Below are 14,074 nucleotides of genomic sequence, written 5' to 3' on the forward strand. Positions count from 1 at the left end.
CTGCCCTTCTCCCCAACCTCGCTCTCACCCCAACTTTTTCATTAGTGAAACTTTTCTTGAGCATTTACATTTTGCCAGGCTCTGACAGCCCTGAACAAAATTGAAAACCTCAACCTCAAGATGAAAATCTAGTGGAAAATAAGAGTGATAGTTTACAATTCCTTAGTACACACTATGGGGCAGCCCTGCTTTACAGATAAGGGAAAGGAAACAGTTGAAGTAATTTGAGGGAGAAGCTGAAGAGGTGGGATTCACTCAGATTTGGCTTCAGAGTCAGTGCTCCAAACAAACCATTTTACAATTTCTCACCCAAACCTGTTTGTTAGGAAAAACAACAATAATGTATTTGAAGAGGTTGAGTCTATTTGTCACCTCCCCAACACCTACAAATTTGTTTTTAGTAATTTATTAGGTTTTTTTTTTTTGTTTTTTGTTTTTTTTTTTTTGAGACATGATCTTGCTGTATAGCCCAGACTGGCCTCAAACTTGAGATCAGGATGTTGTTTCAGTATCCTGAGTGCCAGGATTACAGGTACAGGCCACTAGGTCCAGCACACATCTACACATTTACATGCAAGGTCTATTCACCCTTGAATGCCTTTTCAGGTGAGTTGTATTCCTCCTTTCTTCAAAGCCAGTCCCTCTTTTTGAGCCCCACCTCGTCCTTCCCCCACCTCCCTGGAGAACCTGCATCTATTTTTTTCTTTAATCTGCCTCGTTTTGTCCTCTTGCTCTCAGCATAGACACATCCACATCTGATCTGTGATGAAATTTATTCTTTCACCTCACCTCCCTATTTGCACGCCTATTGTTACATGCAGGTGTGAAATGTTGTGGGCCCATGTCAAGGGTCCTTGCCTTCACATGCCAGAGAACTGGCTCATGAGGCAGCTGATTGACTTGTGAGACAAGGCCGGTATACGAGGTAAGATTTATTAGAGAGAAAGGAAAGGCTACAGCTACAGCAGTGCAGCAGCCTGGAATCTGATGACTCCCTGCTCAGGTGAAGGCTGGGGGTTTTATGGATGTTTTAACTCTGGGTTTGGGTAAGGGTTTACACCTCCTTCTCAGGATGCAGGAATCATAGTGCTCTCCATGAGATGGGATACTCACACATCTGCCTTTTAAGTCTCCAGACCCAACAGTATCATTCCCTTTTTCTTTTCTCAGTCAAGTTGCTTGCAAAGATCCTTGATATTTGCTGCTTCCTCTTTTCCTCCTTCAATCCACTCCTCAAACCAGTAGTTCCCTGAGGTAGCTTTTGCTAGGCCTTCAAGGACTTATTTATTTATTTATTCATTTATTGGCAGTACTGGGGTCTGAACTAAGGTCCTCACTCTTGCTTGGCAGGCACTCTACTACTTGAGCCACTCAGCGAGCCTTCTACGTTGGGTATTTTCGAGATAGAGTCTTGTGAACTATTTACTCAGGCTGGTCTCAAACCTTGATCCTCATGATCACTGCCTCCTGAGTAGCTAGGATTATAGACATGAGCCACTGGTGTCCGGTTCAAGGACATTTTTATTTCCTTTTTTCCTCTGTGATATTTTATAAGCTCTTTACTGAAAGTCCCTCCTGTGGTTTCCACTGCCTCTTTCTCTTCTGGGTTTTCTTTTATTTTTAGATGGTACCATCTTCAATGTTTTGCTTGGCATTGGTTCATCTTCTTCCACCATCCTTAAATATTGGCACTCCTTCTCCCATGCTCCAATTACATCTTGGTCTGTCTCTCTCTTTGTCTATCTTTCTGTCTCTCATTCACTCTTCCTAGCCCATCTTCTATTTCCTCATGGCTTGAAGCAATATTTACAAGCCAATGGATCTGAAGTATTTATCAACAGCCTAGATATATGTCTGCTGAGTACAAATAAGAGGTTTCTAAATGTCTATTAGAAATTTCTGTTTGGATGTCTCATAGACAGTTTAAGTTCATTATGTCCTAAACATCATTTTCCTGCCTCAGATTACTCCTCCTGTTGATTCAGGTTGTCATAAGATTTTTGTTTGTTTTTGGTGGAACTGTTACTGGGCTGAGTGGTCTAAAAAGACACTAGTCCAGAAGATCTCAAGTTCTTATGTCCCCTGAACAGAGATCTGGACAGGGACACAAATTGCAAAGCAGTAGCAAAACTTTATTGAAAGAAAAGGGAAGAAAGAATAAAAGGAACCACCGCAAGAGAAAAAGTTGTAGGCTCCTGCCAGGTGGCATGGAAGCATTGATCTGTTTAAAGACTGATTTTTAAGTTGTAAGGCTGGAAAAATCTGGGCAGTCCTTAGGGAGAGGCTAGAGTGGCTGGCAGGTTTAATTAACATAGCCTTACCACATAACATGGGGTGTTCTGGACATTAGCATAAGCTAACGTCCAGCCTTTTATTGTACATATGAGATGTGACTGATGGATATTCATAAGGTCTTAAGTAGAAGACTGCCTGAGAGGTCAAATTGGGGGCAGACCTCTCTTTTACCAGGCAAACCCTGCTCAAAGTTGCCCCTTTAGACACTATCTTGCAAAGATACTTACAACTGCCAGGGTATTTATAATTTAGAGGGGATGTATTGCTCTAGAGATAGCTCAAGGTGGTGTTGGGGGAATAGTTAAAAAAACAAAGTTCAGCATGGGGATATCTGTTTGCTTAAGAGAAGGGAGTCCCATGGCAGGTTGTTTTCCTTATTGCTAACTTGTATCAGGACTGGAATTTAAACTCAGAGCTTCATCCTTGCAAAGCAGGTGCTCTACCGCTTGAACCACACCTCTGGTTCATTTTGCTCTGGTTAATTTGGAGATAGGGTCTTGAAAACTATTTGCCTGGACCTGCCTGGAACTGTGATCCTCCCAGTCTCAGTCTCCCAAATAGCTAGGATTACAACCGTGATCCACTGGTGCCCAGCTTTTTTTTTTTTTTTTATTAAATCTTTGCACCCTGTCTTCATTTTTAGAGTAGAGCCTGGCACAAATAAAGACCTCAGTTGATATTTGGTGAAGGAATAAGTAAGTTTGCATGTACACATGTTTATGTGTATCTTATTACTTAGGAACCTTTTGGTTAAGTTACAGAAATAGACCACAGCTAGCTATCTTAAGTAAAAATGCAGTTGATTAGAAGAACATAAGGAGCTTACAGAATCTTCAGGATAAAGGACAAATAGGCTTGGACAATGAGCAGGAACCAAGACACTCACTAAATACCAAGAAAATAGGAAGCACAACTGTTTTTCAGCAGGAACCATTTATCTCTGATACAGTGGTCTCAGGTGCTACATGACTTGGTTGCTGCACTGGGGAACAGTACCTGTTAGGAATAAATTGCAATCATCATTCCTCATCTTTACATTTCTTGATCGCGAGCCAAAGCCTTTGGAGGCTGCACCTAGTGGCCAAGTCCAGGTCAAATGCATTCACTTACCCTGGTTATCCAGGGCATGGTGTTCCATTTAGACTACACCCCAAAAAAGAGTCCTGTAGACTAAGAGGAGAAGAGAGAAGAGCTAGATAACCAAACCAATATAACATGAGACGACTAAGGCTCAGGAAGCTCAAGTCATACAGCCAGTAGGATTAATTTCCACAATGTTTCAGAGGCCATGTAACCTTCTAAACTTATTCTAGTCTTAATCTGTACTGAATTTACTTCCCTGACATAGGTGTTAGCAGTATATTATGTTGCTTCATCCTCATACCCTTCCCTTCCCTTTTCTTCTCTCCTTTTACACTTGACTCCATCTTCACCTTTGCAGGAAGCTTTTGGAAATTGACAAAAAAATTTCTATTCTCTGAATTTTCGTAGCATTTACAACTTGAGCGTTTCTAAACTGCCCTTGATAATTCAGTTTGATATTTAAAACATTTAATTGTGTATATTTGTATCTCTGTAACTATCACTTGTTACAATATAATCTCAGAATTGTGACTTCTTTTTTCACTACTCCTAATCTTTTTTTTGGTGGCATTGGAGTTTGAACACAGAGCCTTGAGCTTGCTAGGCTTCCACCCCATTTTTCTTTTTTCTTTCTGTCTTCTTTTTTTTTTAGTACTTGGGCTTGAACTCAGGGCCGGCACCTTAAGTCACTCCACTAGCCCTTTTTTTGTGAAGGGTTTTTCGAGATAGGGTCTTGCGGAACTATTTGCCAGGGCTGGCTTTGAACCTCGATCCGCCTGATCTCTGCCTCCTGACTAGCTACGAGTACAGCCGTGAGCCACCAGCGACTGGCCCGTTTTTTTTTTTTTTTTTTAAAGCTTCTATTTACATATGAGAAAAAGGAGACTCAAGCCAGGTGCTGGTGGCTCACATCTGTACTCCTAGCTACTAACGAGGCAGAGATCAGGAGGTTTGTGGCTCCAAGCCAGCCTCAGCAAATAGTTCCTTGAGACCCTATCTCGATAAAACCCATCACAAAAAGGGCTGGTGGAGTGGCTCACGATACAGGCCCTGAGTTCAAACCCCAGTGCAGGGGAAAAAAAAAAAAGAAAACTGAGATTCGGGTTATTTGTCAATGATGTATATTACACGGTGTTTGATGTATATTAGGCACACACATACTTGTTGGATGAAAAAATTTATTTCCAGTATTCCACTTACAAAGCTGCAATAAACGTCTTAGAAGATAAATATTTTTCCCCCAAACTTTGCTAGTGTTTCTAGAGGATATATATATTTATTTATTTTTTGGCAGCATGGGGGTTTGAACTCAGGGCCTCGAGGATACATTTATTCTTAAAAGGAATTGTTGAGTTCAAAGAGTCCATTATTATTATTATTTTTTTAAACAGCTATCGAGCTGGGTGCTGTGGTTCACGCCTGTAATCCTAGCTACTTGGAAGACCGATTGCATGTCAAAGCTAAACGGGTCAAGAAGTAAGTAAAAGCTTGGCCCGTGCTTGTCATCCCAGCAACACTGGAAGCATAAAAGGGAAGATCGCTGTCCAGGCCGGTCTGAACATAGATGCAAAACCCTATCAGAAAAATATCTAGAGCAGAGCACAAGTGGCTTAATGCTTGTAATCCAGCTACTTGGGAAGCTTAGATGGGGAGGGTAGAAGTTCAAGGCCAGCCTGGGCAACTAGTTGGGACGACCCTATCTTCAAAATAACCAGAGCAAAATGGACTGGAGGTGTGGCTTAAGTCATGGGGTGCCTCCTTTGCAAGTGCGAAACCCTGAGTTCAAATTCCAGTTCCACCAAAAAAAAAGAAAGAAAAAGAAAAACATCTAAAGCCAAAAGGACTAGGGAATATGAATCCAGTAGTAGTAGAACGCCTCCCTGGCAAGCTCAAGGACTTGAGTACATCCAAAAGGAAACAATGTTGCGATTCGTATCCAGCAGGCACTCTGGAGGGTGGGCACGGCTCACGTCTTCTCGCGATACCTTCCGGGAGTTGTAGAATTTGCGGTGCTCACTGGGAATTGTGGTCTGAGCCAGCCTCAGGAAGCGGGCGTGGACGAACCTAGCGTGAGGCAGGCTTTAGGACCCGGCGGTCACGGCGCACCGGAGGAAGGGTCGGGGAGGTCGGGAGCGCGCCCGTGAGCCCGGGGCTGCAGCGGCGTCGGTGGTGTCGGGAGCGGCGCGGTGGAGGAGGCGGAGCCGGGGGCTCGGTAAGCGGCGCCGGCCGGGTCTTCGCACCTGGCGGGCCGCTGCAGATCCTGCCACAGGAGGCCTGGGCCCTAAGGCGGCTGTGGGGGCGGGGCCTGAGCTTGCGGGGGACCGCAAGGGTGACGGGAGTGACGGGGGTGGGAAGAGGGTAAGGAAGGAGGGCGGCTGCCGAGGCTGCGAGCAGCGGGGAGGATTGGGCTGGGGTTCGCTCTGCTGTTCTAGCAACTGGTCCTCCGGGACCCCCGGTGCCGGCCTCATTGCTTCCCACCCCGAGGGGTTGACCTTTGACCCCGACTCTTCCTCGCGGTGCTCTGAGGGTGTGGGCCAAAACCTTTGAGTGTGGCTGGAGGAAGGCCGGTCTGTCCCACGGAATCCGTGCAGCGACCGTATTTCTTGGGATTGCTAGCCAGTTCCCAGGGGACAGAGAGACCTTGTTTCCTGAGGACGGCGAATGGGGCAGGAACAAACTTGTGCCACGCTCTATAAGTGTTTTTTGCATCATCCCATTCTCCCAATTCTTCCTCTGCAGAAATACTTTTGAATTGAGTGGGAGCCCTTTCTTTGTAAACCAGGGAAAATAGTTTATATCCCAGCCCTTGACTTAGCACATGTTACTTGGAATTATTTCCAGTGTGTCTTTAATTGGACTTACGTGCATAGTGTAATTTTTTGTCAGGGCTTTCAGGATTTCAGAGTCTAGATTAGATTCCTCGTGTTAGGATTGTAAAAAGAATTCCCATTCATAGTGAATAAGGAAGCCTTCATTAGATTTTAATTCTTTATAATTTATTGTCTTGTTCGATATTTGTGTAATTAAAACACCCTCTCCCCCAAATTTTGAATTTCCATAAAGTTGGGATAATATGGACAAATGACAAATTGATCCACAATGTATGTGAGTGAGCTGTTTTTTTCAACATACAGTTTTTGAGCACTTACTGTGTAACTGGCACTGAGATTAGAAATAGTATCTTTGCTCAAGGACTTCAGAAGGACATATTTCCACGAATTTTTGTAGTGCAGTGTGTTACATATCCACATAATGAGAACATGTGTACAGTGTGGAGGAATACTGCCATGGCCTGGGAGAGTCAAGGAGATCTACGTAGGGAACAGATTCTTGAATTGGGTGTTGAAGGATGAGTAGGAGCTCAAATAGACATTTGAGTTGGAGAAAACAGCCTTTGCAAAGGCATGGTGAAAAATGTGAGGGGAAGAAAGAACATTTTTTTGTGGTACTGGGGCTTGAACTCAGGGCCTACACCTTGAGCCACTCCACCAGCCCTTTTTTGTGATGGGTTATTTTTGAGATAGGGTCTCTGGAATATTTGCCCTGGCTGGCTTCAAACCTCTATCCTCCTGATCTCTGCCTCCTGAGTAGCTAGGATTACAGGCGTGAGCCACCCATGCCTGTCTAGAACCTTACTCTAGTAGGTTGACTGAAATCCTGAATAAATTATGACTGTGATAATAAAGAGATGGGAATGGATTTTAGAAATAGTTGTGAGATAGATGCACCATTACTTTGTGGCTATTTAGGAAGAGAGTAGAATCTAAGATTTTTAACTCAAGATGAGATTTCATTGACGGGGATTCTAAATTTTAGGATATAGAAAAAGTTAAGCAGATTTTTTTTTGGGCAGTGTTAGGACTTGAACCCAGTACCTTGCACCTGCTAAATAAGTGCTTTATCCAATCCGGGACAGATTTTAAAGGTTAATGCTGACAGTCTGGTGTGCTGAGATCAAGTTGTTTGGAGGATGTATGGAGGGAGATGTTAGTAGGCAGCTGGAGGTAAGGAGTCCTAGTGAGCTGAATAGCTTGGTAAAATCTCTGGATAAATGAGGTCATATTAAAAAAAAAATTCTGGGAGGGCTGGAGGAGTGGCTAAAGTGGTAGAGTGCCTGCCTAGCAAGCATGAGGCTCTGAGTTCAAACTCCAGTACTGAAAAAAAAAAATTGGGTAAAATGTTTGTTCTCTTTGCTTATTAGTAAGTATTAGGATGTGTATTTCTGTCTAATAGTGAACTTCTCAAGTCAAGGACCATACTTAGTAATTTTCTTTTTTTTTCCTGATGGTACTGGGGATCAAACCCAGGGCCTTGTACATGCTAGGCAAACATTTAACCACTGAGCCACATCCCCGGCCCTTTTAGTCACTTTTTGTCTTAGACTATGCTTGTGTTATAAGGTCTTGATATATGTTAGTTATTAAAGGAGCAGAGAATCAGTTGACTTTGTAAGGTTGTGGTTACTTTTTTAGACTTACTTTGAGATTATAATAGTCTGTTTTACAATGTTCATTTTCTGTTCCGTTTTTTTTTGCAGTGCTGGGGATTGAACCCAGCACCTCATGCATGCTAGACAGGTGTTCTACCACTGAGTTATATCCCCAACCCTGTCATTTTTCATTTTGTCTTTGGGGAGTTGGTTTTTATGAGGCTTGTGTGGTTTAACAGGAAAGGAAATGAGAAGCTATGAATGATGTCATGCTGCTTGAGGAAGTTCAGGCCTTAGTAGGAGATAGTATTAACTTGCAAGAGGCTCCTGCTCATTGAGAAGAGGATCTTAGATTGAATTCTCATTTTGGGAGATGTCAGAAAAATGTGGTTTTCAATCAGAAGTTCCTGAAATCCTGTGAATTTGGAGGAGTTGGTTCCCCCACCTCCCCCCCTTTTTTTTTTTTTTTTTGGTGACACTAGGGTTTGAACTTAGGGCTTCATGCTTGGCAAAGCAGGCACGCTACTGCTTGAGCTACACCTCCAGGCCATTTTGGTTTGGTTATTTTGGAGATGGGAGTGGGGGGGGCGGTCCTCATGATTGGCCTGGGCTGATTCTCCCAATCCAGACTCCCAAGTAGCTAGTATTACAGGTGTAACCTACTGGTGCTTGGTTGGGTCCTACTTTTTTTTTTTTGGGGTGGGGGGCAGTACTGGGGTGGGTTTGATCTCAGGGTCTCACACTAGGCAGGCACTCTACCTCTTGAGCCACTCTGCCAGCCCTGTTTGTGTTGGATTTTTTTTTTTTTTTTTTTGCTGTAATGGGGTTTGAACTCAGGGCCTACATCTTGAGCCACTCCACCAGTCCTTTTTTTGTGATGGGTTTTTTTACTAGATAGATTCTTGTGAACTATTTGCCTGGGCTGTCTTCGAACTGGATATTTTTAAGATGGGGTTTTAGGAACTATTTGCCCAGGTTGGCTTCAAATAATGATCCTCCTGATCTCTGCCTCCTGAGTAGCTAGGACACGGGTGCCAAGCTGGATTCTCACTCTCTCTGTCTCTGTCATCTTTCTTGTGTGTGTGGTGCTAGGGATTAGACCTAGCAATACATTACATCCTTAGCCTGAATTATCTTCTTTGAAGCTAATTCACCTGTAGCAGGCATAGACTGTGGCTGATACCTAGAGACTGAAATTTCTGGTTTTGCTAGTCTTGGGAAAGTCTCTGAGTTACGTCTGCTTTCAAATATAGGCTAACCACACATTCTGAACACTGTCCAGAGCGCAAGTGTGCACTTATACAGACACACACACACACACACACACACACACACACACACACACACACACAGTACAGACTTTGCTTTTAGTGGCTCATGTGTTTATATTTTTTATGGAACACTTCATGAATTTGCTTGTCATCCTTGTGCAGGGGCCATGCTAATCTCTGTATCGTTCCAATTTTAGTATATATGTTGTTGAAGCAAGTACTTGTGCTTATTTAGTCTGGTTAGTGAATTGACTAACTTTTTTGGATAAAGTGGGAATGTTGATATTATGGATCAGTTTGGAGTAGGCATAGAATTGTAACTTTAACTGAAACTTTTTTTTTTTTTTGTGAGTTTTCAGTCAGCATTTTCTGAACTTGGAGTTGGTTCTCACTTCTTTTGTGGGACTAGTGTTTGGACTTAGGGCTTCGTGCCTGCAAAGCAGGTACTCTACCACTTGAGCCATGCCTCCATTTTATTTTGATCTGGTTAATTTGGAGAAGGGGGCCTTTCAAATTATTTGTCCAGGCTGGTGTTGAACCACAATCCTCCTGATCTCAGCCTCCTAAGTAGCTAGGATTATAGGCTTGAGGCACCCGCACCTGGCTGATTTTTAATGTTCTACTAGTTACTAGTACCTGAATTTTGCACTGACAGGACATTCTGATGGGAAGAATGGTTGGTTACCAGAGAAAAAGATTTAGTAGCTTTATCCCTTGCCAGATGTGTTACTTTGATCAAAGTAAACATCTTCATATAACCAGGGCAGTAGTGCCTACTTTGTCTGACTATGGGAGAGATTAAATGCAGAGAGTTGTTTGTTTTGGTGGCACTGGGGATTGAAATTAGTATCTCATGCATGCTACCTAGGAAAGCACTCTACCACTGGGCCACATTCCCTCTCTCCTTTTCCTTTTTGAGATAGGGTCTTGCTGTGTAGTGCAGGCTGGTTTCAAACTCAGCAGTCCTCCTGCCTCTGCCTTCCAAGTGCTAGAATTACAGGTGTGCATTCCACACTGGGCTAAAATAAACTCTTGAGCAGATAACAGTATTGAACTTTCATCACTTTCACTAAACATTGTGAATTACTGTAATCAGTGTGTTTTATGGTGATCTTTCCAAGATGGGCAGACTGGGCCTAAGATTTCAAAGAAAGAGGATGCCTGTTGGTGAGGTATTGTGGGGAGAATGAAATGCAAGAGGCAGTGTTACTCTAGTGTCTTTTCTAAAGAATGCAGAAGTTTTATTCATCCTTTCTTTTTTTTTTCTCTGTACAGATAATCACTTCTGTTCAAAGCCTGAGGGTAGACTGGGGATGTAGCTCAGTGGTTGAATGTTTGCCTAGCATGCATGAGGCCTTGGGTTTGATCCCCAGTTCCACAAAAAAAATCTGAGGGTATAGCTCAGCTGTGGAGTACTTGCCTAGCATGTGTGAGGATCACCAGTACTGCCAAAAAAAAAAAAAAAAAAAAGATATTTAGACTCTTCACAGTTTGTTTATTAAGACCATTAAATATATACTCCTTATTCACTTGACTGGAACCTCTTCACAGTTTTTCTGGAGGTTGTGACTTTGTTATATGTAGGTTATACTACTTCCACTTATTCTTTTACTTTTTAAGAGACATTACAGTGCAGTGGATGAAAGCAGGAACTCTGACATCAGATTGTCTGGGTTTGAATCCCTACTCATGGTAAAGTTTTTTTTTTTTTAACATTTGGTAGTACTGAGGTCTTGTGCTTGCTAGCCAGATGCAATTTTTTTTTTAAACTTTATACTTTAGTTTTCTCATTGTAAGCTTCCTGGATCATAGGACTGTTAAGTGGATAAAATGAATTTAATGTGTATAAAATGCTTAAAGCACCTCTTGGTACATCGTACCACTAAATAAGTGTTAACTCTTTGTTTTAAAATTTATTTATTTATAATAAATACTTACTTATAATTTTAAATTGATGTCCTGAGTATTCCAGTCTAGTATTCTCATGGATGCTGTTAAATTTTCATATACATGTGAACACATGTAGACTTTAGTTTTTAAATTAAGGGACAACTTACATAATATGAAGTTAATGATTTTTATTTTTTATTTATTTTGTTTTTGCGGTATTGGAGTTTGAACTCAGGGTCTGTATCTTGAGCCACTCCACCAGTCCTTTTTTGTGGTGGGTTTTTTCGAGATAGGATCTCTTGAATTATTTGCCCTGGCTGGCTTCAAACCCCAATCTTCCTGGTCTCTTGCATCCTTAGTAGCTAGGATTACAGGCGTGAGCTACCAGTACCCGGCAAAGTTAATGATATTTTGCCATGTACCCATTTGTGTGACCTCCACTCACATCAGGATGATAAGTGGCTCAAGTGATAAGAGTGCTGCCAAAAAAAAAAAAAAAAAAGTTTAGTGACAGTCCTGGTACTTCAGAAGGCTTCATTGTGCTCCTAGCCATTCATTTTCCCACTACTGTTACCATAGTTTTGCCTTTTGCCTGCATATAAATGAAATCATCAGGTTGTACTCTCCTGTATTTTATTATTCACATTCTCTGTGGGACTTAACTATGCTGTTTCATGTATCAATAATGTCTTATAAATGCCTGCATGAATATAATTTTATAAATTATTATATCAATTTACTGTCATTTTTCCATTCTGCTGATGGGTATTTGAATTATCTTTATATATTAAAAAAAATTTACATGCACAAAATAAACATTTCAATAAACTTCACAAAAACATTTGAGAACGAGTATGCTCTAATGAGGAGCTCTGGCTTCTCTGTCTCTTGAACATACCAATGTACTCAAATTTCCAGGTCTTGCACTTGTTACTCCCTCCATCTGGAACACTTCCCCAAGATTTTCACATGACTGATTTCCTTCCTGTTGTTTTGCATCTCAGCCCAGTATCACTTTCTCAGCGAGACCTACTTTAATATTCCAATGTAAAGTAGTTCCCCTATAAGGTATGGTCTCACCTTATCTTACTTGTTTGGTTCCCCTCTACTGGAATGAAAATTTTGTGAGTGAAGACATCTTTCCTGTCTTTTTTACTGCAGCATCCCTAGTGTCTGGACATATAAAATGTACTCAAAGCTGGGCGCTAGTGGCGCACACCTGTAATCCTAGCTACTCAGGAGGCAGAGATCAGGAGGATTGTGGTTCGAAGCCAGCTAGGTTTTTTCAAGAGACCCTATCTTGAAAAAAACCCGTCACACAAACACAAAAAAAAAGACCTGGAGGAGTGTCTCAAGGTGTAGGCCCTGAGTTCAAGCTCCAGTACTGCAAAAAAAAAAAAAAATTGTTGAATGAATAAGTGAATATCTGATCTGTGCATACATTTTTCTTTCTAAATTATGGGCACACTTGCTTTTATTCACTTCCCTTCTTTCCTCTTCTTTTTATTTATTTATTTTTTTATGTGTATGGTACTGGAGACTGAATCCAGGGTCTCACACATGCTAAGCAAGTGTTCTATCACTGAGCTACACCTACAGCCCCTCCCTTCTTGTAATTATTTTATCTGTACTACTGCTGTGGTAGAGTTCATTTTGCTCTGGTTATTATGAAGGTGGGATCTCGGGAATTACTCGTCTGGACGGTCTTCAGCCTCGATCCTCCGAATCTTAGCCTCCCAAATAACTAGAATTACAGGTGTGAGCCACCAGCATCTGGCCAAAGTGTTTTAAGATGCTTACCTTAGCATTGTTAAAACAGTGTTTTTGAGTCTGTCTGAACATAAAGGGTGATATTTGTTAACAGTCTATTAGATGTGTGAACATAGATTCCTAGACCATTTAATTTGGAAGTCTACAGAAAGCTGTGGGCAAATTGAGATGGACAGAGGGAAGAGAAACTTATAGTGTATAAAAATTGAAGCTAGGGGCTGGGGATTTAGCTCAGTGGTGAGAGTACTTGCCTAGCATTCAGACGGCTCTCGATTTGGTCTCCAGCATTGCAAAGAAAAAAAAAAATGTGCTATAACCTAAAACTTTTGAAAGACTATCTGGCAACTCTGGAAATCAGATCCTGACCCTTGGCCAGGATGTCACTGTGTAGCCCAGGCTGGCCTCAAATTTGGTATGTAGTTAAGGCTGGTCTTGAGCAGGAGATTCTCCTGCTTCAAACTCTTGGGTGGTAGGATTACAGGTGTGTAACACCATGCCCAGCTAGAGTGAATTAAACTCATTTACTGGTCCTAGGGTTGGCATGGGTGGTACTTAAGAAGACAATAAAATAAATGAATAAGCAACTAGCTACATGTAACTAACATTCCTTGCATATTTGACAGTGGAGAAGTTTGACTTGAGGGTTTTTTTTCTTTGACAGTACTGGTGTTTGAACTCAGGACCTCAGGTGCTCTACCACTTGAGCCGTATCTTCAGTCCATTTTGCTTTAGTTATTTTCAAGATGAGGGTCTCATGAACTCTTTGCCTGGACTGGTCTTGAACCATGATCCTCCCTATCTCTGCTTCCTGAGTAGCTAGGATTATAGAAGTGAGCCTCTAGCATCCTCCCCTCCCCCCATCCTCTTACTCGTGAGGAATTTGAGAAGCACAGAGTTGCCTAGTTGGCTGGGAGGCCTGTGTGCTAGTCTCAGTTCTGCTGGCTGGCAGCTCCTCAGCTGGTACTGGTTCTCTACAATGGGGAATGGTTGTAAAAAGAATTTAAAAGCATTGGGAGAATGGAAACAAGTTGCACTAGTATTACTGATGTGCTGCAACTAGGTGCTTTACCAACCAGATATTTTGCTTTATAATTTAGGAGCACAGACTTAATTACTAAGACTCAAAAACTTTTCTGAGAGTTCTACACTTCTCCCATTCTACCACTCCAGAAATCCTTGTTTGCTGTGTTCCATGCATAGGAGTGCTGGAGTAAGAGGAGACTGTGCTGTCAGTTTCCAGTCACATTTCAGGCGTCTTGGGTGGTAAATTCCAGTTGCCTGTGTTGATGAAAAAGAGTAATGAATTGAAGCCCTTGGCTGAATTTCTCCCTGCTCT

At 42.0% G+C, this 14,074-nt stretch overlaps 1 protein-coding gene and 1 non-coding gene across 5 annotated transcripts in view; one reads left to right on the forward strand and one right to left on the reverse strand.

Annotated features, from left to right (window-relative positions):
- The first annotated feature begins 5,426 nt into the window (after nt 1-5,426).
- Nucleotides 5,427-14,074, forward strand: part of Armh3 (armadillo like helical domain containing 3) — a 158,859-nt gene continuing 150,211 nt past the window's right edge. For 2 of the 4 annotated variants that reach the window (XM_074078455.1, XM_074078456.1), the window contains exon 1: nt 5,428-5,590. The gene's annotated coding sequence lies outside the window, so the exon portion shown is untranslated. Of the gene's footprint in view, nt 5,591-14,074 lie in introns of all 4 variants that reach the window. The other 2 variants (XM_074078457.1, XM_020171230.2) reach the window with 2 other exon arrangements.
- Nucleotides 9,196-9,297, reverse strand: LOC141425187 (U6 spliceosomal RNA). The gene has a single exon (XR_012450277.1). It is a non-coding gene; the product is annotated as a U6 spliceosomal RNA (small nuclear RNA).

This window comes from Castor canadensis, chromosome 7, assembly GCF_047511655.1.
Source record: "Castor canadensis chromosome 7, mCasCan1.hap1v2, whole genome shotgun sequence".
Classification (NCBI taxonomy): Eukaryota; Metazoa; Chordata; class Mammalia; order Rodentia; family Castoridae; genus Castor; species Castor canadensis.